General features: G+C 41.2%; 1 long non-coding RNA gene across 1 annotated transcript; it reads right to left on the bottom strand.

Annotated features, from left to right (window-relative positions):
* Positions 1-27,514, bottom strand: LOC140120609 (uncharacterized). Its single transcript, XR_011853905.1, has 3 exons — positions 27,439-27,514; positions 1,234-1,322; positions 1-261 (listed from the first exon to the last, which is right to left on the bottom strand). It is a non-coding gene; the product is annotated as an uncharacterized lncRNA (long non-coding RNA).
* Positions 27,515-27,615: the final 101 nt, after the last annotated feature.

Raw genomic sequence — 27,615 nt, forward strand, 5'->3', positions numbered from 1 at the left:
GCAGTCTGCACTGCTATACAACTTGTTGAGTTCTGATGACAAAAAAAGTTAACAGTAAAGTAGGTGGTAAATTTTGGAATAAAAAAAAGTTGAATGATCGCTGGTGGAAGGACTTGGATAAATTGTAAGGATCTGCAGAAGTTGGATTGGAAATGAGTGAAATTTTGATAGACTTCTCCACGGATAAGCACTCTCTCCATGAGGGCAACTGGCAGCTTTATTATCAAGCACCTGTACTTTACACCTGTGATGTCCACATACCTGTATCCATGTTTTTTTTTAAAAAAAGATTTGAATGAAAAAAATCAATTTTAGTACCAGATCTTAACCCAGAAAAATAAAGCATGTAGTAAAATAATTTAAACATTATTAACATTTTTTTGCACATAGAAGTTCATCAAGACAACAAAGGAGGTGCCACATTACAAAAACAAGAGAATAGAGAATGGTCCAGAGTCACAACAAGTAAACAATCAGAACAACAGAGCAGAAAATGATCTACAGAATAGCAAACACTATCAAGATAGTCTGGGAACATGGAAGTAATATTGGAGGCCGAGGAGGAAAACAGGTAACAGCTGATCACTTGTCAGGATGTTAACCCTCTCAGATTCTACACATGTGGGTTGTGACAGGCCATTTTTGCTCGTTTACAATACCGTTCCCATAATTTTATGATGCATAATATATGGACAACACATTTAGATGTTTAGTGGGGCCCTGGTATATTGTTGTGTCTGCACCAGTTTTTTTGTCGAACACAAAAAGTGTCTTTGGAGCTTGTATTTATTAGATGTCTGCACCACCTTTGTGTTGCGGCTGCGTTTTGTCCAACACTTTTGAAAACTGTGCACCTACAGGGGCGTGTTGGTGTGTCTGCCTAGTTTATTTATTACTGTATTTGACACAATTGGGTCTCAACATGAAGCTAAATGCTCCAAGTCCATCTTGCAAACAGGCAAGATCTACTATGAGCCTGCGACACTACTGGATTATTTGGAGCAAACCGCACAGAGGCAGGTTGCAACAGTTTTGATATATTTGGGACAATATGGTTAATTTGTTAATGTAAAATATGAACTTGTAAGGGAAGGTAGAAGTTTTGTCACTCTAAGTATAGTACATGTTAAATGGTTTCACATTCTGCAGCTGCACTATTTATTGAGGTATAAGTGAACACCGACTTATATATAAGTTTTATTAAGTTAATATCAATATATAAAGTGTACTTACCCCCTCTTCATTTCCAGGGAACAGCTTTCAGTCTCACCCAAATCCCGAAAGTGCATGTGTTCACATGATAACTTGAGCCAATCAGTGACCTAAATGGTCAAAAGATTGTAAACACCACACATGTTGCACATTTTCTCAGTAATGTTTTTGTAATATGACAATAGTTCAGCCGCAACATCTTAACCCAGCATAAATAAACACATAAACACACTTCCAATAATATGAGTACTGTTAGGAACAAACTGTTTTTTTTTAATCTTTAGAGCAGTAGATGTTTATTGTGTAAATGTGCATTATGTTGATATTTCTTCCAAAAGAATAGTTTGACCTTTACATTAGTAAGAAGGCTATATTCAATGCATGTTGGATTTCGTTCATGCTAGTTTAAATTAGTCAGCCATAACCTTGTTGATTTTCCATCCACAAAATATTTTTCTCAGCTGCAAATTCTGAATAATGTTACATTTCTCATAAACATCAATTCATTGATGAGTTCTAAATAGATTAGTACTGGAGGTTCTTTCACATCGGTATGAATAGTACAGAGTGTTATGTATAGTTTAAGCATATGTACCTCATACCTACGGACTGATCCAAATGAAATTTGACAGCTAAAGTCATTTTATGTTATTTTATATCTTACTAGTAGAATGTTGTTGCTTTCTATATAAAAAATTAGCTATTGTATTATTGTCTAGCATGGATTTTGGAGTCCTGGATCACAAGCGTCACATATACAACAAGAATTGAAAGCTCATAGGGTCATGATCTTGTTATTTAACCCTAGTCAACTTATACTGAAAAGGCAGAAGGTATCATGGAGGACTCTGCTGTAACCCTAAGGACTGTATGGTGATAATAACCTGTCTTATGTTAAAGCCTTTTACCTGTCGAAAAGTCAACTTCATGTTATTCCTTCATTTTGCACCATGCTGAAGAAAGCTTCTTATTTTTAGTAGTGACTTTGTTTAAATAAAATTACCTTTATTGGTCATTACTGTTTCGGTAACTTTTGTGACATAGGATAATCCCCACTATATAACTTTGTAACTGCAATGAGGAGAAGGACAAATCTCACAGAACTATAGCTCTTTTTCAGAAACAATGACTTCTTTGCAGCTTACTGTGATCTCAAAATAAAGTCCCATTAAAATATTACAAGATAAAATATTATAGCATGTAAGTCATGTAACAGGCACGAATCTCACAGAAGTTTTCACAAAAAATCTCCACCAAAAACATACCATATATGCTCCAGTATAAGCCAACATGAGTATAAGCCAAGGTACTTAACTTTACAACCAAAAACTGGAAAAAGCTATTGACTCAAGTATAAGCCGAGGGTGGTAAATACATTGGTCACAGCATCCCCAGTATATAGCTTGCCAGCCTTTTCAACTCCCTCTAGTGTATAGCCTTCCAGCCCTCTGTACTGTATAGCCTGCAAGCCCCCTATAGTATATAGCCAGCCCCCTGTGGTATATATAGTCAGCTCCCTGGCTATATATATATAAGAAGTGATTAAGGCTGCAACTTTTTTCCCCTTACCCTTCATAATCATGTACATTTATTCTCAAAATTCTTGCAGCAGCATACCCAGATTGACATTCCAGCCTTTATTTTGAAGACTGCAATATATCAGAAAACAGTTCCTTACTCATGAGTATTGCAAAATACATTGGAGAGAATTTATCATTAGACTGGCACTTTGTGATTGTTCTACGTCTGTCTTTGGGGCTCCACTGCAGTCTGATTCATTAAATTGGCTTTGGCTCGTGATAAATTTGCTGGCAGGGCTTTGCTGTGTGCGTTGTTTGCAACAGTTACATGAAAAGTTGCAAAAAAAAACCCAACAAAACTCGAAATGTGGACCAGGGTGGGAATGGTGTAAGTTTGTGCCAAAACTTGCGCCTACATGGAAATCTGCGCCAAATCGCAAATTATGAATTCAGTTGTATTATGAAAACTGGACTATCCAAATAACGAATTTGGTGCAAGCAGGGTCCATGTCAAAGTGAGTTTGCACGCTCCTATGTTCATTTGGTGGAACTGCACCAAAACAATGCCAAACTTAGACAAAAACCCCAATCATAATCCCCCTATTGTATTTCCTTAAATATGTAAATAGTAGAGAAATTTGTTTTTTGACAAAGTTTATGAGAATAAAGACTTAATACTTAATTTGCTAAGTGATACCAAAAAATTCTCAAAGGATATGGAATAAAGTTTATTCCAATGTTAGCAGGAAAAGGTAATCCGAAGTAAATGATAATTATTCATGTCCAAGGTTTTGTAGTGTCATAAATGGGAAGAAAAAGTAAAAGGAACATTATGCCCTTAACAAGTAAGATTCTTGCCAAATACATTAGTGCATTAGTACAATAATACACTGAATTTACAACAATGCCGCAGATGAATTGTACTTTGACACTTGTTATCCAGAAAATTGCACTTTGTAACTGCAATGTCACAGAGTTATGAGGAGAAGGACAAATCTCACAGAACTATAGTTCTTTTTCAGAAACAATGACTTCTTACTGTGATCTCAAAATAAAGTCCCATTAAAACGTAATAAGAGAAAATATTATAGCATGTAAGTCATGTAACAGGCACTAATCTCACTGAAGTTTTCACAAAAAATCTCCACCAAAAACATACCGTATATGCTCCAGTATAAGCCAACCTGAGTATAAGCCAAGGTACTTAATTTTACAACCAAAAGAGCTATTGACCCAAGTATACTGTACTGTATAGCCTGCTAGCCCCATATAGTATATAGCCAGCCCCCTGTAGTATAAAGCCTGCCAGCCCCATAGTATATAGCATTCCAGCCCCACAGTATATAGCATGCCAGCTCCCTGTAGTACATAGCCTGCCAGCCCCTTGTAGTATATAGCCTGCCTGCCTCTGTAGTATATAGCCTGCCAGCCCCTTGTAGTATATATCCAGCCTCCCTTTAGTATATAGCCTGCCAGCCCCCTGTAGCATATAGCCAGCCCCCCTCTTTAGTATATCGTCTGCCAGCCCCTTTTAGTATATAGCCTGCCAAACTCCTTTATTATATAGCCTGCCAGCCCTTAAAAGTATATAGCCAGCTCCCCTTTTAGTATATAGCCAACTAGCCCCCTGTATTGTATAGCCTTCCCTATAAACTGAGTATTCACCATTCCGATGCCCCAGACGGCTCCTCTTCTTTCTTCATTTGGTCCACAACAGCTCTGTTGGCAGCGCCAGTTCCTCAACAGCAGCGGTTGACATCACAGTAGTGGACCTGTACCTGGCACACATGAAGAAAGAAGAAGCACTGCGCACTGAGCTGTTGCGGACCTGGTGCTGGTGGCCGCACAGAGGAAGATGGAAGTGTCGGAATAGTGAGTACTCAGTTTATTTTTTTATATATAATCAAGTATAAGTCAATTGGGGAATTTTCAGCACAAAAATTATGCTGAAAAACTTGGCTTATACTCAAGTATATATGATAGATTACATTAAGACATATTTGATATATAGAAGCCAATACAGGCGGTCCCCTGATTAAGAACACCTGACTTACAGACGACCCCTTGTTACAAATGGACCAGGCTACAAAAACCAGCTGTTACATTTATCAAACATGTCTGTAATGAAGCTTTAGTTTTAATCCTGGTTCTTATGACAATCCAATACTTTTAAAATACATTTCTCAGAGAGACCAAAAAAACTTTGGCTGGGGTTACAATCATAAAATATACAGTTCTGGTTTACAAACAAATTCAACTTAAGGATAAACCTACAGAACCTATCTTATACGTAACCCGGGGACTGCCTCTATAGGTTAATGATATGTCTTTTTTAATCTTCCAACTAGTTTCTCATGGACTGCACACAAAAAAGCACTTTCTAAAAAATTAAATGATAGTAGAACTGATGAACTGATGGTGCTTATTCAAAAAAGGGAGGCACCAAGATCTAAGTGTTGGAATCAAATGACCACTTCTAGCCTGGATACCAAACAAGATATAAGTAGGCATGGCTGCATCTTTTGCCCATATATATTGCAGTTGGGGCTATAGATTATTTTTACTTGTAAGTAGCGTAAATTGGTATCCCAGTGTCATAAAAGTTTGATTCGTGAAAATTCTGGTGACCAGTGAAGCCAAGAAATTGTTTAAATCTGGTGAGGCATTCCTGGGAAACCATGGTATTAAATTATATTACCGTCATGTTACCGATTCTCATATTTGATGGCTCTATAGATCATCACACTATCAGTTGTAGAAGTGTGTTGCTCTATGGAAAAGTCAGCATTCACCCAAAGCCACCAGTGTCTGGATGTTATCATCAAACATATCAGAGCTACTCATGCTTATTTGTCAAAATGAGCATCCTCTTTCTTTCAGAACAGCAATCAACTGGACACAATTCTTTGCAGAATTCTGTGTATTATGCCATTTGCTAAAATACTGTATGTAGTACCTATCACTTCAGTCTTCAGTCTTGTCTCTATATATCTCTATGTCCCTCTCTCCAAACAGTGGTAAATAGAAGAGCTTTCTGCATGTAATCTGATGTCCCACTGAACTAAAATTATGACTCTCAAAATAGAGTAGAGAGTAAGTAGACAATTTTTAGTAAATGATCAGTGCAGTAGGCAGGGATAGAAGCAAACTGCCTGACAACTGGAAAAGGGCATTGACATTTTTGGAGATTTTTCACTGCTAAAAAGTTTCACAGGATTATTTCCATCTCTTCACAAATCTGGTGTAAACATAGAGCTATTGCTAGGGCAACACCACACAAAGGCGGATTTATGATTTAGAACTATTCAAAGTATCATAGTATATAAGGCTGGGAAAAGATGCAAGTCCATCAACTTCAACCTTTAAGAATTAATCAAATGTTTTTTTCCCCATTACCCATGATGTTTTTGTTCTCCAGAAAGACATTCAAGCCTCTTTTGAACAAAGAGTCTGCCATAACAACCTGCTGTGGCAGAGAGTTCCATAGTCTCACTGCTCTTACACTAACGAATCCCCGCCTATGGTGATGGGAGAACCGTCTCTCCTCTAGGTGTAGATGATGCCTCCTTGTCCTGGTACAACCCATGCAGGTAATTGTACATTGTAATGAGGTCTCCACTCAGCAGTCAATTTTGCTAAACTGAATACAGGTGGTCCCCTACTTAAGAACACTCAACTTACATACGACCCCTAGTTACAAACGGACCTCTGGATATTGGTAATTTATTGTACTTTAGTCCTAGGCTACAATAAACAGCTATAACAGTTATCAAATGTGTCTGTAATGAAGCTTTATTGTTAATCTTGATTCTTATGACAACAAAAAATTTTTAAAATCCAATTGTCACAGAGACCAAAAAAATTCTGGCTGGGATTACAATGATAAAATATACAGTTCCGACTTACATACAAATTCAACTTAAGAACAAACCTACAGACCCTATCTTGTATGTAACCCGGGAACTGCCTGTAACCCCAAATTTTGTAATTTGCTATTGTATTCTATTCCCCCCTTTCTCCTAATAATCTTGATCTCCTCTCCTGTGCGCCTGTTCCAGTTCTACTATATCCTTTTTATACACTGGTGCTCAAAACTGTACACAATATTCCATGTGTGGTCTGACCAGTGATTTGTAAAGGGCAATTCTATTTCCTTATCATGAGAATCTATTCCTCTCCTGGGACTTATGAAGGAATCATCATAAATTAAAAATAATGCTCTGTCTATCACGGTACATATTTTATGCATTACACAGGAGTGTATGCCATCTGAGCCCGGTGATTTGTCTACATGGTTGTGAGGCAGTGCCACACCTCTGCCTGGGTTAAACTGTTGACATTCCAAAGAGAATTTCCATGATTCCTCATCATATCTTCCACAATAGGATTTTCCTGGGTAAAGTTAGTTGAGAAGGCAACATTTAAAATATTGGCCCTTTTCTTATCTCCCTCCACCATGACTCCCAGTTTATTTCTCATATGGCTCACACTGAAAATTTTTAGTTTTTTTATCATTTATTATTTATATACTTCAAAAATAATTTGGGATTATTTTTACTCTCCTTGGCAATATTTCTTTTTGTCTCTATTGTTGCTACTTTTATATGTTTTTAACTGAATTTATTTATCACTCTATAATCCTTTAATCTTTGTGCTTTAGCACCTTAAACGCCTTATCTTTCTAGTTCACTAGTACTAGTACAATACTAGTTAAAGACATTTGGGCTCATTTACTAAGGGTCCGCGTCCGCACTTTCGTTGGTTTTTCCGATGTTTCGCTGTTGGGTCAGGAATTTAACAGGATTGTGTAGCGCGCGAAAGGATTGTGGCACGGCTGCGCTGGCTATCATGCAACAGAAATTGGGGGGCGTGCCTTTGGACAATCCGACGGATTTGGACTGAGCGCGGGATTTAACTTTCAAATTGTGTCGCAAAACAATGCAGCTACATGCACAAGGAAGAAGAAGGTGAACTCCGTCAGACCTGAGTGGGGAAGCGACACATGCAGGATATTGGGCACACAATCTTAGTGAATCACAGCACAGTGCAAGATCGTCGGACAGTGCACTTTCATGAACTCCGCAGGACCCGATAAGTAAATGTGCCCCACTGGCTTTTTCTTGTTTCTCTTATGCTTTTTTCCCATATGGTATGTGTATCTCACATGGGTTTCTAATATTAATTAGAATATTTGTGAAAATGTCCCATTCTTTGAGAGTGCTTTTGTTTTTGAGAATTGTTTACCCAGTTTCTCCTCAACCTCTTATTTTGATTCCCTGTCAGGTCTGTTGGTTAGGATAAGGTCCAGCAGTGCCCCCCCTCTTGTTGGCTCCAGGACTAGTTGCGACAGGTAATTGTCTCTTGTTGTTGACAAAAACCTGCTACGTTTGAAGAACCTGCAGGTTTATGCTCCCCAGTCTATATTGGGGTAAATGAAGTCCCCAATTATGAGTTTTTCACCATGCTTTGAGGCTGCATCCATTTGACTTTTTCATCCCCTTATCTCCACCCATAGGGACTCCACATTTTCATTTTCATTAGCAATGTCATCGTGCAGGACGGGCTTGAGAAATATTTCACATATAAACATAACAGTCCCTTTTTTTAATTTATTTGATAATTTCTAAAAAGACTATAACCATCTATATTAACAGCCCAGTCATAGCTATTGTCGAGCCATATTTCACTGATATCACTATATCATATTTGCCCTCAAATATTCCAGTTTTTTTAAATGGCAAAAAAGTGGCATTTTCGACTTTGGGCGCGATTCTCTGTTACGGGGTCAGACACATTGAAAAACCGTTATCATATTTTGATAGATCAGGCATTTTTGGACGCAGCAATACCTAATGTGTTTATGATTTTTACTGTTTATTTATATTAATATCAGTTCTAGGGAAAGGGTGGGTGATTTGAATGTTTAGGTTTTTTTATTATAATTTTCTTTTTTTTACTTTTTTTTAATTTTTACTATTTTTCAGACTCCCTAGGGTACTTTAACCCTAGGGTGTCTGTACGATTCTATCATATACTGCCATACTACAGTATGACAGTATATGGGGATTTTACTCCTCATACATTACAATGTGCTGATAGCATTGTCACGGGGAGCGACGATCCTCGGAAAGATGGCCGGCACCGATCGCGGGTGTTACCGTTAAGCCTTTGCTGCAATATGCAGCAAAGTCTTACCGGCTATAGAGAGGGCTCAGCCCGCGGGCCCTCTCTATGCATGTCACATGTCAGTAAGGGGTTAATAAATGTTTTCTCAAAAAGTCCCAAAAACAACCTAAAAATGCATAAAATGTCCCAGCACATTGACCAGCATGGGAATAGAGTAACTATGAGATGTTTTATGAGACTTTTTGTAAAAGTCTTAACTCATGAATCTGGCATTGCACAGTGTTGCACGTGCAGTAGTTCTATGTTTTAACCAGATTAATGAAGAGGTAGAAATTGTCCAGTGAGATGTTTTAGCAATCAAAAGTCTCAAAAAACCTCAATGCGACCACTTTGAAACTTTTCTACATCAAAAACCCAAGAAAACTGATGATAAATAGCCCCCATTGAACTGTCCCAAGGTGCCGCCTAATGATAAATAACCCCCATCAAATAGATTTCTAAGAAGCAAATCCCTATGATAAGTAGAAAGAAGGTGGTTTACAACATGGGAAAAAAACTTTAAAGTAAGTAACTGATTTTACTAGTAAATATTTTGGTACATATTCTATACTGAGAAACTACAGCTCTATCAGTTCGTTTTGCTGGATGCAATACAATAATTTATCTCTAAGTTTTATTTTGCACTTACATTCCCATTAAACGCATTTAGTTGATTTACTTATGAACTTACATACAACATATACATTTCGTTTTAGATCCAGGGACATATCTTTATGCACAGCCTCTTAACCTATATTAAAAGTAAATGAGTTAAATGCAGTCTGTTTAACATTTCTAGCCAGACTCTTACTGCTACCATTTGCTGCTATTAGCAGGGTAAACATGTTTTTCCCAATCAGCATTCACTCACAGCAGAATCCACAAGCAATCTGCTCTGAGAAAGGTGATGATACTTTGCTCGATCAATACTGCATTTTTACACAACTTAGTCAGACAAGATTAGCAGGAAAACTATGAAGTTCAAGCTACGAATAGGGCACAGTTCAAAATCCTGCCTTCATTTATCACATTATACAACACTAAAATTGAGTTGCTTAATATGTACTGAATGCAGTGCGTTTGACAAGGAGTCATTAAAGTGTACCTCACCTTTCAACAAACTTTGCAGAAATCAGTAGTCCAGTGCTTGTATATGAGGAGTAACACTGTTTCTGGTCATTTTTTAGCCTGTGTATTTATTTTCCATATGCTTTTATGTCTACAGGTTCTGTTTCCAATTGTCTTGATTAAGTCACAAGTCACGATTAAGAGCAAGTGAACCACTCGAAATGTATAGACTTCATTTATTGCTGTATACCTGGATGTCACCTAAGCGCTTATAAAGAATAGCATCACACAAGACCTTCACAAGCTGGATTTGCTTTCTTTCTACAATCTGTTTCCAATTGTCTCTTGTGTGAAAGCCAAATCTTGGTTCTGTGACTAGGTTCCTGCTCACTCTTACCACTACCTTCTCCATTAAAGGAACTCTACCACTTCTAAAAAGTAAAAAACACCTACAAATACCTACAACTCTCCTCTCCATCTTGATCTAGGTGGTGGTCTTTGAGAATTTTGACACGTCAGGAACACCTAAAAAAAAGCTTTAAAAAAGCAGCCTGGAGCGGGGGATGCAATGCCGGTGCTCCAGGCTGCGAATTATCCCCGCATCTCACACTTCCCTCTCCCAGTATAATGATGTCATGCAGGAGGCATGAATAATTTTAAATAAATTCCAGCAGTTTAGAGTGCTGGACCCCGTGCTCTGGCTTGTTTTTATAAGTCTTTTTTTAAAGGGGTCTTGTCCTGTTAAGCTTAGCGATGACTACCACCGGGATGAAGATGAAGAGGAGAGTCGAAGAGTATTTATGGATATTTTTTACTTTTTAGAAGTGGTAGATTTTCTTTAAACTTCTATTTGTGCTGACACCTCGGTGGTCTTCTGTCTGTCTCCCTTGCCATGTGGAATTCAGCAAAATTGAATGATTAACATTTTAGGAGAAAGGAAACCATAATAATTATCAGGAAAAGTATATGGAAATCATTAACAAAAAAGAAATGACTATTGAAGAGTAATGTAGCAGTTATGAGCAAGTGTCCCCCTACACACACTCCAAAAATGGATAAATTGCCATTTATTTCTATTTATTTGTATAGAACTTATATGTTAAATAATTCTGCAACAACTAACAAAAATAAACATGGAAGTTTGGGGTATTTTATGGTTTCCTGATATCCATGTAAAACCTTACATTTTCTGTTTAGCTTCTATCCGGTCCTGTCGCAAAATGTCAGGGAATAGAGAATAAAGTGTTATTGTAAACAATAGAAAATTAGAAAAATATATTTATGGAAAATATTTTATTATGAGAAACATATTAATTTTAAGTGCTAATTTTTCTTTGGAACCTGAAATAAACAAAATCCTGCGAACACCAATTGAACTTAGTAACTTTCATGTTTATTAGCTTTTTTTCTATATTCTAATGATTGTGCAGGTAGTGTTCATTATAAGATTATATCAGAATATGTCAGTGCTTCTGTATTACGATATGATTTTTCATGTTACAATGTTTTTTTCCTATATCTGGTATTTTTGTGTGGCATTGGTCCTATGTTTTACCTTGGATATACACATACAGTACATCCAAATTTAATAAATGTTTTAAACCTAGATGTTTGGCATTACGCACAAAAAAGTCTTTAAAGTCTCCCTAATGTAGCGCAGAATTGCTATGTTCCAATTTTGCCACTAGGCGATTATGGTTCTATAAACTACCAGTAGTTTATACTAGTTTTAGTCATCTATATCAAATTGAGAAAAATCATAAGGATATCTATAGAGATGAGCGAACATGCTCGTCCGAGCTTGATGCTCGGTCGAGCATTAGGGTACTCGAAACTGCTCGTTACTCGGACGAATACTTTGCCCGCTCGAGAAAATGGCAGCTCCCGCCGTTTTGCTTTTTGGCGGCCAGAAACAGAGCCAATCACAAGCCAGGAGACTCTGCACTCCACCCAGCATGACGTGGTACCCTTACACGTCGATAGCAGTGGTTGGCTGGCCAGATCAGGTGACCCTGGGATAGACTAGCCGCTGGCCGCGCTGCTCGGATCATTCTGTCTCTGGATGCCGCTAGGGAGAGAGCTGCTGCTGCTCAGGGAAAGCGTTAGGGTGTTCTATTAGCTTACTGTTAGGCAGGAGTGATTCTCAAAGAACCCAACAGCCCTTCTTAGGGCTACAATAACGTTCTACTTTTTTTATTTTAATTTGCATCTTTTACCATTTTGTGAGGAATTAGCAGGGGGACTTGCTACCGTTGTGTTTAGCTCTTAGTGGCACACATATCCATAGCAAAGACCGAAGTGGGAAAATTCAGTAGGGGTTGGATTTCTATTAGGCAATAACTCAGTGTCATCTCATCTGGCATAGTAGTGTGCTTCCTTTGATACTTGGCTAGAAAATAGCCATAGGAGAATACAAACAGCTTCTTGAAGCCTACAGTAGCGTTCTATATATTTGATTTCTGGTTGATCTGCTGGTGGCTGTAGTTTCTGCAGTGCATGTACTTGCCAATTCTGAGCAATTTGTAGTGAGACTTGCGACCGCTGTGTTCTGCGCTTAGTGGCGCACATATCCATAGCAAAGGCCGAAGTGGCAAAATTCAGTAGGGGTTGGATTTCTATTAGGCAATAACTCAGTGTCATCTCATCTGGCATAGTAGTGTGCTTCCTTTGATACTTGGCTAGAAAATAGCCATAGGAGAATACAAACAGCTTCTTGAAGCCTACAGTAGCGTTCTATATATTTGATTTCTGGTTGATCTGCTGGTGGCTGTAGTTTCTGCAGTGCATGTACTTGCCAATTCTGAGCAATTTGTAGTGAGACTTGCGACCGCTGTGTTCTGCGCTTAGTGGCGCACATATCCATAGCAAAGGCCGAAGTGGCAAAATTCAGTAGGGGTTGGATTTCTATTAGGCAATAACTCAGTGTCATCTCATCTGGCATAGTAGTGTGCTTCCTTTGATACTTGGCTAGAAAATAGCCAGAGGAGAATACAAACAGCTTCTTGAAGCCTACAGTAGCGTTCTATATATTTGATTTCTGGTTGATCTGCTGGTGGCTGTAGTTTCTGCAGTGCATGTACTTGCCAATTCTGAGCAATTTGTAGTGAGACTTGCGACCGCTGTGTTCTGCGCTTAGTGGCGCACATATCCATAGCAAAGGCCGAAGTGGCAAAATTCAGTAGGGGTTGGATTTCTATTAGGCAATAACTCAGTGTCATCTCATCTGGCATAGTAGTGTGCTTCCTTTGATACTTGGCTAGAAAATAGCCATAGGAGAATACAAACAGCTTCTTGAAGCCTACAGTAGCGTTCTATATATTTGATTTCTGGTTGATCTGCTGGTGGCTGTAGTTTCTGCAGTGCATGTACTTGCCAATTCTGAGCAATTTGTAGTGAGACTTGCGACCGCTGTGTTCTGCTCTTAGTGGCGCACATATCCATAGCAAAGGCCGAAGTGGCAAAATTCAGTAGGGGTTGGATTTCTATTAGGCAATAACTCAGTGTCATCTCATCTGGCATAGTAGTGTGCTTCCTTTGATACTTGGCTAGAAAATAGCCATAGGAGAATACAAACAGCTTCTTGAAGCCTACAGTAGCGTTCTATATATTTGATTTCTGGTTGATCTGCTGGTGGCTGTAGTTTCTGCAGTGCATGTACTTGCCAATTCTGAGCAATTTGTAGTGAGACTTGCGACCGCTGTGTTCTGCGCTTAGTGGCGCACATATCCATAGCAAAGGCCGAAGTGGCAAAATTCAGTAGGGGTTGGATTTCTATTAGGCAATAACTCAGTGTCATCTCATCTGGCATAGTAGTGTGCTTCCTTTGATACTTGGCTAGAAAATAGCCAGAGGAGAATACAAACAGCTTCTTGAAGCCTACAGTAGCGTTCTATATATTTGATTTCTGGTTGATCTGCTGGTGGCTGTAGTTTCTGCAGTGCATGTACTTGCCAATTCTGAGCAATTTGTAGTGAGACTTGCGACCGCTGTGTTCTGCGCTTAGTGGCGCACATATCCATAGCAAAGGCCGAAGTGGCAAAATTCAGTAGGGGTTGGATTTCTATTAGGCAATAACTCAGTGTCATCTCATCTGGCATAGTAGTGTGCTTCCTTTGATACTTGGCTAGAAAATAGCCATAGCAATAGGATAGGATTGTTTGGTTTTAAAAACTCAAAAAAAAACAAAAAACACAAAAAAAAAAAAAAACACAAAAAAACACCAAAAAAAACAAAAAGAAGTAAAAAAAAAAAAAAAGTTATAACTCTCATTTTAAAAATGTTTAACCCGAGGGCTAGGGGTAGAGGACGAGGGCGGGGACGTGGGCGTCCAACTACTGCAGGGGTCAGAGGCCGTGGTCCTGGGTGGGTTGAGACACCACCTGCTGATGATGGAGCAGGGGAACGCCGCAGAGCTACACTCCCTAGGTTCATGTCTGAAGTTACTGGGACTCGTGGTAGAGCACTGTTGAGGCCAGAACAGTGCGAACAGGTGATGTCGTGGATTGCTGACAATGCTTCGAGCAATTTGTCCACCACCAGTCAGTCTTCCACGCAGTCCACCCATGTCACCGAAATCCCCACTCCTCCAGCTCCTGCACCTCAGCCTCCTCCCCCCCAGTCTGCCCCCTCCCAGGAAAATTTGGCATTTGAACCGGCATACTCTGAGGAACTGTTTTCTGGACCCTTCCCACAGTCACAAACCACTTGTCCGGTTGCTGCTGAGCAATTTTCCGATGCCCAGGTTTTCCACCAGTCACAGTCTGTGGGTGATGATGACCTTCTTGACGTAGTGGAAGTGTGTAAAGAGGTGTCCGACGATGAGGAGACACGGTTGTCAGACAGTGGGGAAGTTGTTGTCAGGGCAGGAAGTCCGAGGGGGGAGCAGACTGAGGGATCGGAGGATGATGAGGTGACAGACCCAAGCTGGGTTGAGAGGCCGGGTGAACACAGTGCTTCTGAGACGGAGGAGAGTCCTCGACCTGAACAGGTTGGAAGAGGCAGTGGTGGGGCCAGACGGAGAGGCAGGGCCAGAGCTGGTGCATCAGCGCCACTGTCAACTAGTGAAGCTCCCGTGGTGAGGGCTCTTGCGGCGAGGGCTAGATCTTCAGAAGTGTGGAGGTTCTTTAAGGAAACACCGGATGACCGACGGACTGTGGTGTGCAACATTTGCCAAACCAGGCTCAGCAGGGGTTCCACCACTACTAGCTTAACTACCACCAGTATGCGCAGGCATATGAATGCTAAGCACCCCACTCAGTGGCAACAAGCCCGTTCACCTCCGGCCGTGCACACCACTGCTCCTTCCCCTGTGTCAGCTGCTAGTCAGCCCCCTGCCCAGGACCCTGGCACAAAAACCCCATCGTCGCCTCCACGATCCTCCACAGCATCCACCAGCGTTCAGCTCTCCATACCCCAGACGCTGGAGCGGAAACGCAAATATAGTGCAACCCACCCGCACGCCCAAGCCCTTAATGTGCACATCTCCAGATTGCTTAGCCTGGAGATGCTGCCCTATAGGCTAGTAGAGACCGAGGCCTTTCGCAACCTCATGGCGGCGGCCGCCCCTCGGTATTCGGTCCCCAGCCGCCACTACTTTTCCCGATGTGCCGTCCCAGCCCTGCACCAGCACGTGTCAGACAACATCATCCGTGCCCTGACCAACGCCGTTTCTGACAAGGTCCACCTGACCACGGACACGTGGACGAGTGCTGCCGGGCAGGGCCACTATATATCGCTGACGGCACATTGGGTTAACTTGGTGGAGGCTGGGACCGAGTCTGACCCTGGGGCTGCTCATATACTGCCGACGCCGAGGATTGCGGGGCCTACCTCGGTCCAGGTGTTTCAGGCCTACTATGCCTCCTCCTCCTCCCACCCCTCCTCCACCTCCTCCTCCGAACTACCATCCGTGGGCACGGCGCCATCAGTCGGTAGCTCTAGGCACAGCAGCAGTGCCGTCGCTAAGCGACAGCAGGCGGTGCTCAAACTGCTGAGCCTAGGCGACAAAAGGCACACCGCCCAAGAGCTATTACAGGGCATCACGGCGCAGACTGATCTGTGGCTGGCACCGCTGAACCTCAAGCCGGGAATGGTTGTGTGTGACAACGGCCGTAACCTGGTGGCGGCTCTGCAACTCGGCAGACTGACACATGTGCCATGCCTGGCCCATGTGTTAAATCTGATAGTGCAGCGTTTCCTCAAGACATACCCCAATCTGTCTGATTTGCTCACGAAGGTGCGCCGCATCTGTGCGCATTTCAGGAAGTCCAGCCCAGATGCTGCCACTCTCAGGGCAGCGCAGCGCCGCCTCCAACTGCCCGCTCACCGACTGTTGTGCGACGTGCCCACGAGGTGGAATTCAACACTGACCATGTTATCCAGAGTTTACCAGCAGCGCAGAGCGATTGTAGACTGCCAGATGTCAACTTCCACCAGAACTGGTAGTCAAGTCAGTCAGCTTCCTCAAGTCTACAATGAGGAGTGGACGTGGATGTCTGATATCTGTCAGGTGCTGAGTAACTTTGAGGAGTCAACACAGATGGTCAGTGGCGATGCCGCCATCATCAGCCTCACCATCCCGCTGCTTGGCCTGTTGAAAAACTCTCTGGTCAGCATGAAGTCGGAAGCTTTGCGCTCGTCACAAGAGACGGGGGAAGAATATTCCCTTGTTGATAGCCAAAGCACCCTGAGGTCTGTTTCTCAGCGCATATCGGAGGAGGTGGAGGTGGAGGAGGATGAGGAGGAAGAGGAGGAGAATGTTGGCGAGACACAAGAGGGGACCATTGTTGAGTCCTTCACTGTTCAGCGTGTATGGGCAGAAGAAGAGGAGTTGGAGGAGTTGGAGGAGGAGGAAATGGACAGTCAGGCCAGTGAGGGGAGTGAATTCTTACGCGTTGGTACTCTGGCGCATATGGCAGATTTCATGCTAGGCTGCCTATCCCGTGACCCTCGCGTTCAAAGAATTTATTCCAGCACCGATTACTGGGTGTTCACTCTCCTGGACCCACGGTACAAGCAAAATCTTCCCACTCTCATCCCTGGAGAGGAAAGGAGTGTGAGAATGCATGAATACCAGCAGGCCCTGGTGCACAAGCTGAAACAGTATTTCCCTTCTGACAGCGCTAGCGGCAGAGTGCGTAGTTCTGCGGGACAAGTAGCGAGGGAGAGTAGGCGAGCAGGCAGCTTGTCCAGCACTGGCAAGGGTACGCTTTACAAGGCTTTTGCCAGCTTTATGTCACCCCAGCAAGACACTGTCACCTGTCCCCAGTCTCGGCAGAGTAGGGCTGATCTTTACAGAAAGATGGTGAGGGAGTACGTAGCTGACCATACCATCGTCCTAAATGATCACACAGCTCCCTACAACTACTGGGTTTCAAAGCTGGACATGTGGCACGAACTGGCGCTGTACGCCTTGGAGGTTCTTGCCTGCCCTGCCGCTAGCGTCTTGTCCGAGCGGGTTTTCAGTGCAGCTGGTGGCATCATCACCGATAAGCGTACACGCCTGTCGACTGACAGCGCTGACAGGCTGACGCTTATTAAAATGAATAAAGGCTGGATTTCTCAGAATTTCCAATCTCCACCAGGTGAAGGAAGCTCAACCTGAATAATTGATCCACTCCTCCTCCTCCTCCTCATTTTCCTCCTTCTCCTCCTCTTTGTACAGTAAAGCAGAGGAAAATGGCTATTTTTTGACAGGGCCCACTGGCTCTTGCTATAGTACTTCATGCATTTAATTTTTCTGGAGGGCCACCTACCCGGTCCTCTGTTTGAAACAATTTTTGTGAGTGCCACATACAGGCACTCAATCTATTCCATTTTTCTGGAGGGCCACCTACCCGGTCCTCTGTTTTAAAAAATTTTTGGGACTGCCACATACAGGCACTCAATCTATTCCATTTTACTGCAGGGCCACCTACCTGCTCCTCTGGTTTGAACAATTTTTGGGACTGCCACATACAGGCACTCAATCTATTCCATTTTACTGGAGGGCCACCTACCTGCTCCTCTGGTTTGAAACATTTTTGGGACTGCCACATACAGGCACTCAATCTATTCCATTTTACTGCAGGGCCACCTACCTGCTCCTCTGGTTTGAACAATTTTTGGGACTGCCACATACAGGCACTCAATCTATTCCATTTTACTGCAGGGCCACCTACCTGCTCCTCTGGTTTGAAACATTTTTGGGACTGCCACATACAGGCACTCAATCTATTCCATTTTACTGCAGGGCCACCTACCTGCTCCTCTGGTTTGAACAATTTTTGGGACTGCCACATACAGGCACTCAATCTATTCCATTTTACTGCAGGGCCACCTACCTGCTCCTCTGGTTTGAACAATTTTTGGGACTGCCACATACAGGCACTCAATCTATTCCATTTTACTGGAGGGCCACCTACCTGCTCCTCTGGTTTGAAACATTTTTGGGACTGCCACATACAGGCACTCAATCTATCCCATTTTACTGGAGGGCCACCTACCTGCTCCTCTGGTTTGAAAAATGTTTGGGACTGCCACATACAGGCACTATCCAAATTAAATTGTCTCCATAGCAGCCTCCACACGTTGTCTCCATTGCTACCTCCAAAAGTCGTCCATATAGCTGCCTCCATACATCGTCCCTTTATCAAACGAGGTGTGTCAGGCAGAAATTTGGGTTGTTTTCATGGATTCCACATCAAAGTTGTTAACTTTGTCGCCACCCTGCTGTGTTATCCACAAAATATACTGGCAAACTTTTACCATTTAGGGATATTATTTCAGCGCTTCTTGCGCATCTGTTTACATTCCCCTCACCCGGCATATCCTAAACTTATAAGAACGCTACTACACTTGATCTTATACAAAAGGTTCTTAGAAGTGCTGTTTGGGGAGTAGCCTAGAGACAGGGGCTTGGATTGGCGAAAGCTCGCCTGGCAGCGGAACGCCAGCTCCATGCGCATCATGCGCTTCTTGCGCATCTGTTTACATTCCCCTCACCCGCCATATCCCAAACTTATAAGAACGCTACTACACTTAACTTGGTGCAGGCTGGGACCGAGTCTGACCCTGGGGCTGGTCATATACTGCCGACGCAGAGAATTGCGGGGCCTACCTCGGTCCAGGTCTCAAAGGCCTACTATACCTCCTCCCACCCCTCCTCCACCTCCTCCGAATTACCATCCGTGGGCATGGCGCCATCAGTCGGTAGCTCTAGGCACAGCAGCAGTGCCGTCGCTAAGCGACAGCAGGCGGTGCTGAAACTGCTGAGCCTAGGCGATAAAAGGCACACCGCCCAAGAGCTATTACAGGGCATTCCACATCAAAGTTGTTAACTTTGTCGCCACCCTGCTGTGTAATCCCCAAAATATACTTGCAAACTTTTACCATTTAGGGATATTATTTCAGCGCTTCTTGCGCATCTGTTTACATTCCCCTCACCCGCCATATCCTAAACTTATAAGAACGCTACTACACTTGATCTTATACAAAAGGTTCTTAGAAGTGCTGTTTGGGGAGTAGCCTATAGACAGGGGCTTGGATTGGCGAAAGCTCGCCTGGCAGCGGAGCGCCAGCTCCATGCCAAGATCCAACTAACATAGTTTTAACTGCAGCACCTTTAATCTACTACTAGTTCACTGCCTCCATACATGGTCCCCTTATCAAACGAGCTGTGTCAGGCAGAATTTTGGGTTGTTTTCATGGCTTCCATGTTAACTTTGTCGCCACCCTGCTGTGTAATCCACAAAATATACTGGCAAACTTTTATCATGTACCGATATTATTTGAGCGCTTCTTGCTCACCTCCTTTGGTTCCTCTCTGCCACCCATTGGTTTGAAGCCTGAGTCCATTTAGGGTATGTCGCCATGACACTCTCTAGCCTGCTGCCGCTGCCTCTGCATGCCGTCCCCTATAGTGTCAGGGTCAATTATTGGATGTTTTAGATGCTATCTAGCTTCATTCTGTCACTCTGTCATGGCCATGCTGTTGCCCATAATTTTGGCATAATGGTGCGATTATGCAGCCTCAGAGGCATCCATGCATGCTGCCCCTGCTGTTTCCTGTCCATTTCCGTGGTGTTTCCATCCTTTTCTGAGGTTCCCAGGTGTTTGGCCAAGCTTCCCTGTGCAGAGCCTTGGTCCCCTTGAAAAATGCTCGAGTCTCCCATTGACTTCAATGGGGTTCGTTATTCGAGACGAGCACTCGAGCATCGGGAAAAGTTCGTCTCGAATAACGAGTACCCGAGCATTTTAGTGTTCGCTCATCTCTAGATATCTAGTCACATAGGAACCTATGTTATGTTATGTGATATTCACACATCTATGATTTCTTAAATATCAAACTAGACACCACCAATAGTGATGAGCGAACTCAAACCCACTATGTACCTGGACTTCAGCCAGAAGTTTTTGGGCTAAGCTCACACTCCAACACACCTCCCGACCCCCCACAACCCTCCCCATCCCTACACTGTTAACACCTGTGGAAGTTAACTCTTAGAAATTCAGGCAGAATTTAATTGATGATGGCGCATGTATACTGCTATTTAAGTTCTGGTTTTATGTGCCTGCCACCATTTTTCTAGGATCGTCAATCCCCATGATGTTATTGTTTCCAAGACAGCTCTGCCAACAACATTTACCGTTCATTGTGGGAAGACCTCCTATAGGCCATCTTTATATCATTTAATAGTATGTTCTGCAACACAGTCCTCAGATTGTAAACTCCAAGGTATGACATTGTATTAAATATACAAACAATTGCATTTGTCATTCACCATAGAGAAAAAATATACCACAAGTGTATTATTGAAGGAGCCTCTACATTAAATGCATAGTTAGCTATACTTTGGGGCACATGTATCATAGTTATGTCTCTCTGTGGTGAATTTTAGAGACATTTGGCAGTTCTTTTTTGCGCCATATGTATGATCATGGCTTTTTCTTCTGATACACGTTCAGTTTTTCTTACCTGGCAGGCACAAATTTTGTCTTCTTTTTGAGACTTTTTGTTGCAAATGTCTCAAATCCATATAGACACAAGCCACGTGAGATTATATGCAGGAGTGGGCACTACTGTTAATTTTGGATTTGAGGCTGTGTCCTGCATTTTAAAGCACAATAGTCATGCCCCAGGGATATGACGACATATGAGTCTGCTGTCACATGTGGTGTTAAGGGTGCGGTCACACATAACATTTTAATTGCGATTTAATTGCATTTTGAAACCTATTACAACAGCTGAGCAGAGGTGATTTGCCTATTTATATTACTGTTAACATTTGCATTTAAAAAAAACGCACAGAAAATGCGATGTTAACACATGCGTTAATGTCGCGTTTATATTGCATTTTGTTAACGCAAATGTTAACAGTAGTGTAATTAGGCAAATCGCCTCTCCTCAACTGTTGTAATAGGTTTCAAAACGCAATTAAAGCACAATTAAAATGCTACGTGTGACCTCACCCTTAGAAAAAACAGGCTACTTTGCAAAATTTTAGACATTTAAAGCATGTAAAATAATAAAAATTTACATGTTAAAATAGGGTCCATGAAAAAAATTCTTCCTTTGCACCTGCCCTGGACCAGGTGCAGATTTGCGACTAAAAAGCCGCAAAAATAAGCAAAAAAAATGATACATAAGTAAAAAGTTGCACAGAACATCTGGGAAACAATGATACATAAGGCACTGCACAAGGTGGAGACCAAGGCATATTTAAAAAACGACAAGTGAAAAGTTGCAAACAAGCCGCAAATACGACAAAAGTCACAATAATGAGACAATTTGAAGGGTAGAAATAATGATACATAAACCCCTTTGTATCTTCACAGCAAAACAGGTATATTCATAGAGAAATGTAAGCTGTAATACTGCAATGGTTTCAGTATGCACTACACAATTAGCTGAAAAGCAGTCTCCTTCTTTTTAATATCTAGCATTATGTGAAAAGAATCAAACTTTCCAATATATAATGCTGCCTTCCCCTAAGCTAGGCTATTACTTTGTAATTGCTCAAAATTACTGTATTTGTTACAAAAATACCTATAACAATAAATACAAAACTGCTTATACTATTAGAAAATATTCCTAAGAGACCATATTATGAAAAGCAGAAATGCAGATAAACTTGGAACAAAATTTGTAATTATTTCATTTTTTGCAGACGGTGAACCAAAGCTTTTGATAAGAATAAGGATTGGTTGACCCCAGAATAAAAAAACAACAATGTTAGACTTGTTTCGAAATGTTAAACAACTCCAAACTTTTTGCTATATTCTGGGATTGTCCGATCTTTATTCTTATCAATTTTTATAAGCTACTTTTCACCATCTGCAAAAAATGATAGAATTACAATTTTTGTTCTATGTTCTTGGAAACACATCCTGCCAAACACCATAGCAGATGCTCCTAGTCTTTACCATCAGGGAGTTACTCTTGTAACCTTTATCAAAAAGACACTTTTTTTTATTACTGGCAACATCATAATCTGTTGTTCTGTGAGTTGTGGTGCTCGGAGGACTTGGAGAAAACCCACGTAAACACTGAGAGAATGTGCAAAGTCTTTGCAGATGTTTGCCAGGATGGGACTTGAAACCAGGACCCCACGCTGCAAGGCTATAGTGGTATCCACTAAGTCACCACACTGCCCCATATAGTGCAAACATGCCATTTTGTGTAAGTGGGTAGAGCTTATGGACTAAATTGTGAGGACTCCCAAGTGGGCAGAGCTAATGGGCTAAATTGTGAGGACTCCCAGGTGTAACTATACCCGGTGATTGGACTTGAGAGTGTGGGTTCATCACAGACACTTTTACAGGTTCCTTTATCTCAGTGGTGGCGAACCTATGGCACGGGTGCCAGAGGTGGCACTCAGAGCCCTTTCTGTGGGCACCCAGGCCTTCACACCAACACAGAGTTTTCCAGATATGACTCAAGGCTTCCTCCTACGGTCCAAGACAGCCCAGAACGCACCATGCTCAGCGCTATTTTAAAGCCACATCCTTGGCTCCCAGGACTACAGGAAGAGTGGGAAGGTGTGGATAGAGGTGGATTGCCATTTGAGCTTCTGCCCTGGGTCCCCTGATTCATCCTCTTCAGGGAACCCTGAGGGAAGCTACAATCCTCCATCATCTTTCTATTGTATTGGTGAACTCAGAACATCAATATGTCTAAAACTTGTGATACAGCAGGGATCAATAAGTTACTGCTTAAAATTTCATGTTGGCACTTTGCAACATAAAAGTGGGTTTTGGTTGTAGTTTGGGCACTCTGTCTCCAAAAGGTTCGCTATCACTGCTTTATCTCTTAGCTGCATGTGGCTACAGGACAAAAAGCTGATTTATACAAACTGCTTAAATAAGGAAGAAAGGCAGAGGAAAAAGAAGGATACAGGAACATATGTGACCAGTTTAATATTATCATCTGCACTATTCATTCATAAAATTTTGACAAAAGTTTGTTCATGCTTCAAGTATGCTAAAAAATATAAAGCAAACATAAAAATATAGCATTAACAGAGGAATACAAAACCTTTTATCAACAACTGATTTTTTTTTAGGTACATCCAACATTCATTAAAAGATTAATGGTTAGTGACCTTCAAGAACAGATAAAGTAAGATTTAGTTTAATTTATCGATCGCATTTCACCTAAAGGAAGTTCAACTTTTATTAGCATTTCTCTAAAAAAGAATGGTGTTTCTCAAAATGTGATGTTATAAAATGAAACTTTGGTAGTATAATACTATTTGTCATGATTTACATATCATCCGAGATAACATTTTTGTCAATAGAATTGCTTTATTAATGTTATGCTGTTTGCATTATAATACCCCTGAGGTTAACTACAGTAATAAAGATGTAATTATTTGCCCTGAAGAACAAGTGACGACACTTCATAAAGCTCTTTGTCATTTAAAGGTTAAAGCAATCAATAGCAATTTTCTATAAAAACAATTTGTATAACTTTTTAGGAAAAGAAGAAAATCATTTAGCTAAACTGAAACCAGTACATGGTGTACATTAGTAAATTATCATAAAAAATGGAAGAAAAGAGATTATTAGAGCTTTCATTTTGGGCAGGTATCACACCTAGTCACTATGACTATTTGACAACATACAGAAAGTGATTAGGACTGTTAGGCCAGCTTCACTTGACCTGGACACATAGCATCATGATTACTTACTATATGATGCTGGCAGTAAATAATTTCTTGTACTTTCATAATGGTTAAAGGTTTTGGCCACGTTCGTTACGAGCAAAATCGACAGGGGAAATTAAATTACTCTTGTTGCCAATATGGGGAGGATTGTTGCTCCAATCGGGAAGAGGATCCTCCCCAAAACACACACATGTGGGGTTAAGCCAATTAAATGCCACGGCTGACTTGCAAGCGACATTTAAAGAGTTAATATTTGTGATAATGGTGGAATGAATTTGAGCCAAACATTGACCCAATTCTAAACTTCCAATGACTTCAGAAAGGACTCAAACTTCAGCAAAGTTCAGCAAAGTTTGTTAAAAACACAAATTTTTTGGTTCACGTCTGTTCATCCATAATAAAAATTCTGCATTGGTTTCCTGAAATGAAATGAGGAACCCTTTGGTTCAGAAATGTCTTCTACCTCATCAGCTGTTATTACTGTCCATAATAGCCAGATATAGAGGGTCATGTTATCCTAATTTTCAATGACCAATAAGCTGATTATAAGGTCCTGGAAGCTAGATTGGAAATGGACAGTTAGAGATTACATGATCCTCTATCTGCAGCCATATTTTGACAGGAATGTGTGACTTAGGCTAGGTTAGGCTAAATGCATTTCTGAACCTGGAGGCTTAATTATATTAGAAAAGTGATGTAGAGCTATTAATATATATATATATATATATATATATATATATATATATAGCAGTAAACAACAAGTGAAGCAGCACTCCGTATGGGTAAAGTGAAGAAACTTTTTATTCCACCATGGATGAGGATGCAACGTTTCGTCTTACTCTATGAAGACATTATCAAGCATGCTTGTTGTTGTTTACTGCTACGACTAACGGGGTTTGTATATATATATATATATATATATATATATATATATATATGCTATCCCCCACACATTACAAAAACATCAACTAGCTTCTTTCAGATACTAGAAAGCAGTCCCACGGAATGGCTGTGATTTCTTACATTATTGATAACTATGATGCTGTGAGTCCCTACACTGTAGAGGAGTATATAAGCCCATCGGTCTCTGACAGAAGACTGGTCATAATGGGGGTCATTTACTAAGGGCCCGATTCCCATTTTCCCGACGTGGTACCCGAATATTTCCGATTTCCCCTGAATTGCCCTGGGATTTTGGCGCACGCGATCAGATTGTGGCGCATCGGCGCCGGCATGCACGCGATGGAAATCGTGGGGCGTGGCCGAACGATAACCCGACGGATTCGGAAAAACCGCCGCATTTAAAAAAAAAATGTGTCGCGAAAATTGTACTTACCTTCACTCAGCCCGGCTCGGTGTATTCCAGTGCATTCCAGGGAACTTCAGCGCCACCTGGTGGACGTCGGAGGAACTGCCTTAATAAATCCCGTCCGGACCCGAATCCAGCGCAGAGAACGGGTCGCTGGATCGCGAATGGACCGGGTAAGTAAATCTGCCCCAATGTTTAAGGGTGATTATTCTCTTGGTTTTCAAAAAAAACGCTAATCAATTTCATTGAACTGTAAATCATACTATATTCCCTATGTAATTAAAATTCTGGAGCATCTTTTCTGATAACCTGAAGCTGCGTTCTTCCATTGTTATTTCTTTTATTTGTGTCTTATACACCACCTGCCTTTGTTGTGCTCCAACTGGTAACTCCCACTTTTTTAAATACTCTTATTTCTTGAAAGGAATGACAAAAGAACAGCTCGACCCAGTTATAACAAAAGATGCAGCATGTAACTTGTAGTGACCCTTCAGAAAAATCTATTTTTGTTTCATGTGTGCCCATTCATTATCCATCACTATGTGAGCAACCCAAAACTTCAGTTGAGGGGTGCAAAGGTTGAATAAAGGTTTTTTGTGGGGTTGGAAATTTACACCTATATTCAAACAAAGCTGGTCAATACCCAGTCATGGCTTTTTATCTTACACATTACTACCAACAACCTTTATTTTTTGAATTTTCTTTAACAACTTATATTATAGTTTGAATAGTGACCAAAGGTTGCTCTCCAAGAGATGGTACGCATATGTTTCTGTCCAAAGTTTAGCATCAGACATAAAATTATACAATATAAATCTTTATAACATTTTACACATTCTAAACAACACAGGGAAGAATAGGCAGTGAGGTATAGCAAATCCTCTTGTACTTAGAGACACTAACCATCCAAAGGTCACTGTGAAAGCCATTTCAGGAAAATTAAATAGTAAATTGCATGGTGACCAACAGTACCACATTTTGTCTGTAAATAAATTGGAAATTACAGTTCCTCTGTCAAAAGCATTCTGATGTATTGCAAAGATAGTGAAAATTCACATCTCATCAGAAATACTTGTTTTAGCTGAATTAATGTTCAAAAATAAAAATAAAAACTTTTTTCCATTGAAATTTAACTTAAAGTTTCATATCCGGTATAATTATTTTTAAAATTAACTTGTATACATGAATGAAATTGGTATTGCTCATTGTAAAGGATCAGTCTCAAAATGACAGACCCCTGTTATTGTTCAGTAGTTTGTACAGGACAATAATATGCTCAGTCATAATAGGAGATGTTCAGTCCGAACAATATCTGGAGCGAAGTTTCTTAACCTCTACATATTGTGGGATTAGTTCACTATAAATTCTTCTATAAATGCCACAAGAACTAGGCATGGGTACTAATACAATGGGGCACATTTACTTACCCGATCCATGCGTGATCCAATGACAAAGATCGCACAAAGATCGTGCGATATCCTGCATCCTGTGTCCCCTCCCCGCTCAGGTCCGCCAGAGTTCACCATCTTCTTCCCGATGCATGTAAGTGCTTGGCGTGCAACACTATTTTAAAGTTAAATCCTGCGGTTTGTCCAAATCCGACGGATGGAATCATCCGACGGGCCGCCCCCCGATTTTTGTCACATGAAAGCCGCCGCTAATGTGCCAAAATCCGATCGCGTGCGACACAATGCCCTTCTAAATCCCTGTCCCTGCATGCGATCCTCTAAAAGTTGGAAAACCTGATGGAAATGTTGCCGCTGGACCCTTAGTAAATAAGCCCCAATGTACTGTAAAGCAAGTCATTCTCACTGTAAATCAGATCACTACATGTTAGACCTGAGAGAGTAAGAAAGACTCACCCGTAAGACGCCATGAGGTCAACAATCTGAAACAATATGGTCAGCCATCATATTGGCTGTAAGCACCATGGTTAACACCTTCTATATTGGGCCCTTACATACATCCTTTACCCACCATGACACGTGTTGTTAAGGAGTTAAGGTCTCTAAAGACTTACCATAGAGGCTTAACAAGTTTTCTGAGAGTGGAGTATGTAGAACAATCCATGACATTTCTTATTTGCAAAAAAAAACCCTTTTGTCCAGCATACTTTCTCCTAACATCTGTAGTTGGTCACATCTTCATGAATGCTAATGTACAGTACTGTTTTAGGTTTTTATAGCTACAACATTCA

The sequence above is a fragment of the Engystomops pustulosus genome, chromosome 3 (genome assembly GCF_040894005.1).
Source record: "Engystomops pustulosus chromosome 3, aEngPut4.maternal, whole genome shotgun sequence".
Classification (NCBI taxonomy): domain Eukaryota; kingdom Metazoa; phylum Chordata; class Amphibia; order Anura; family Leptodactylidae; genus Engystomops; species Engystomops pustulosus.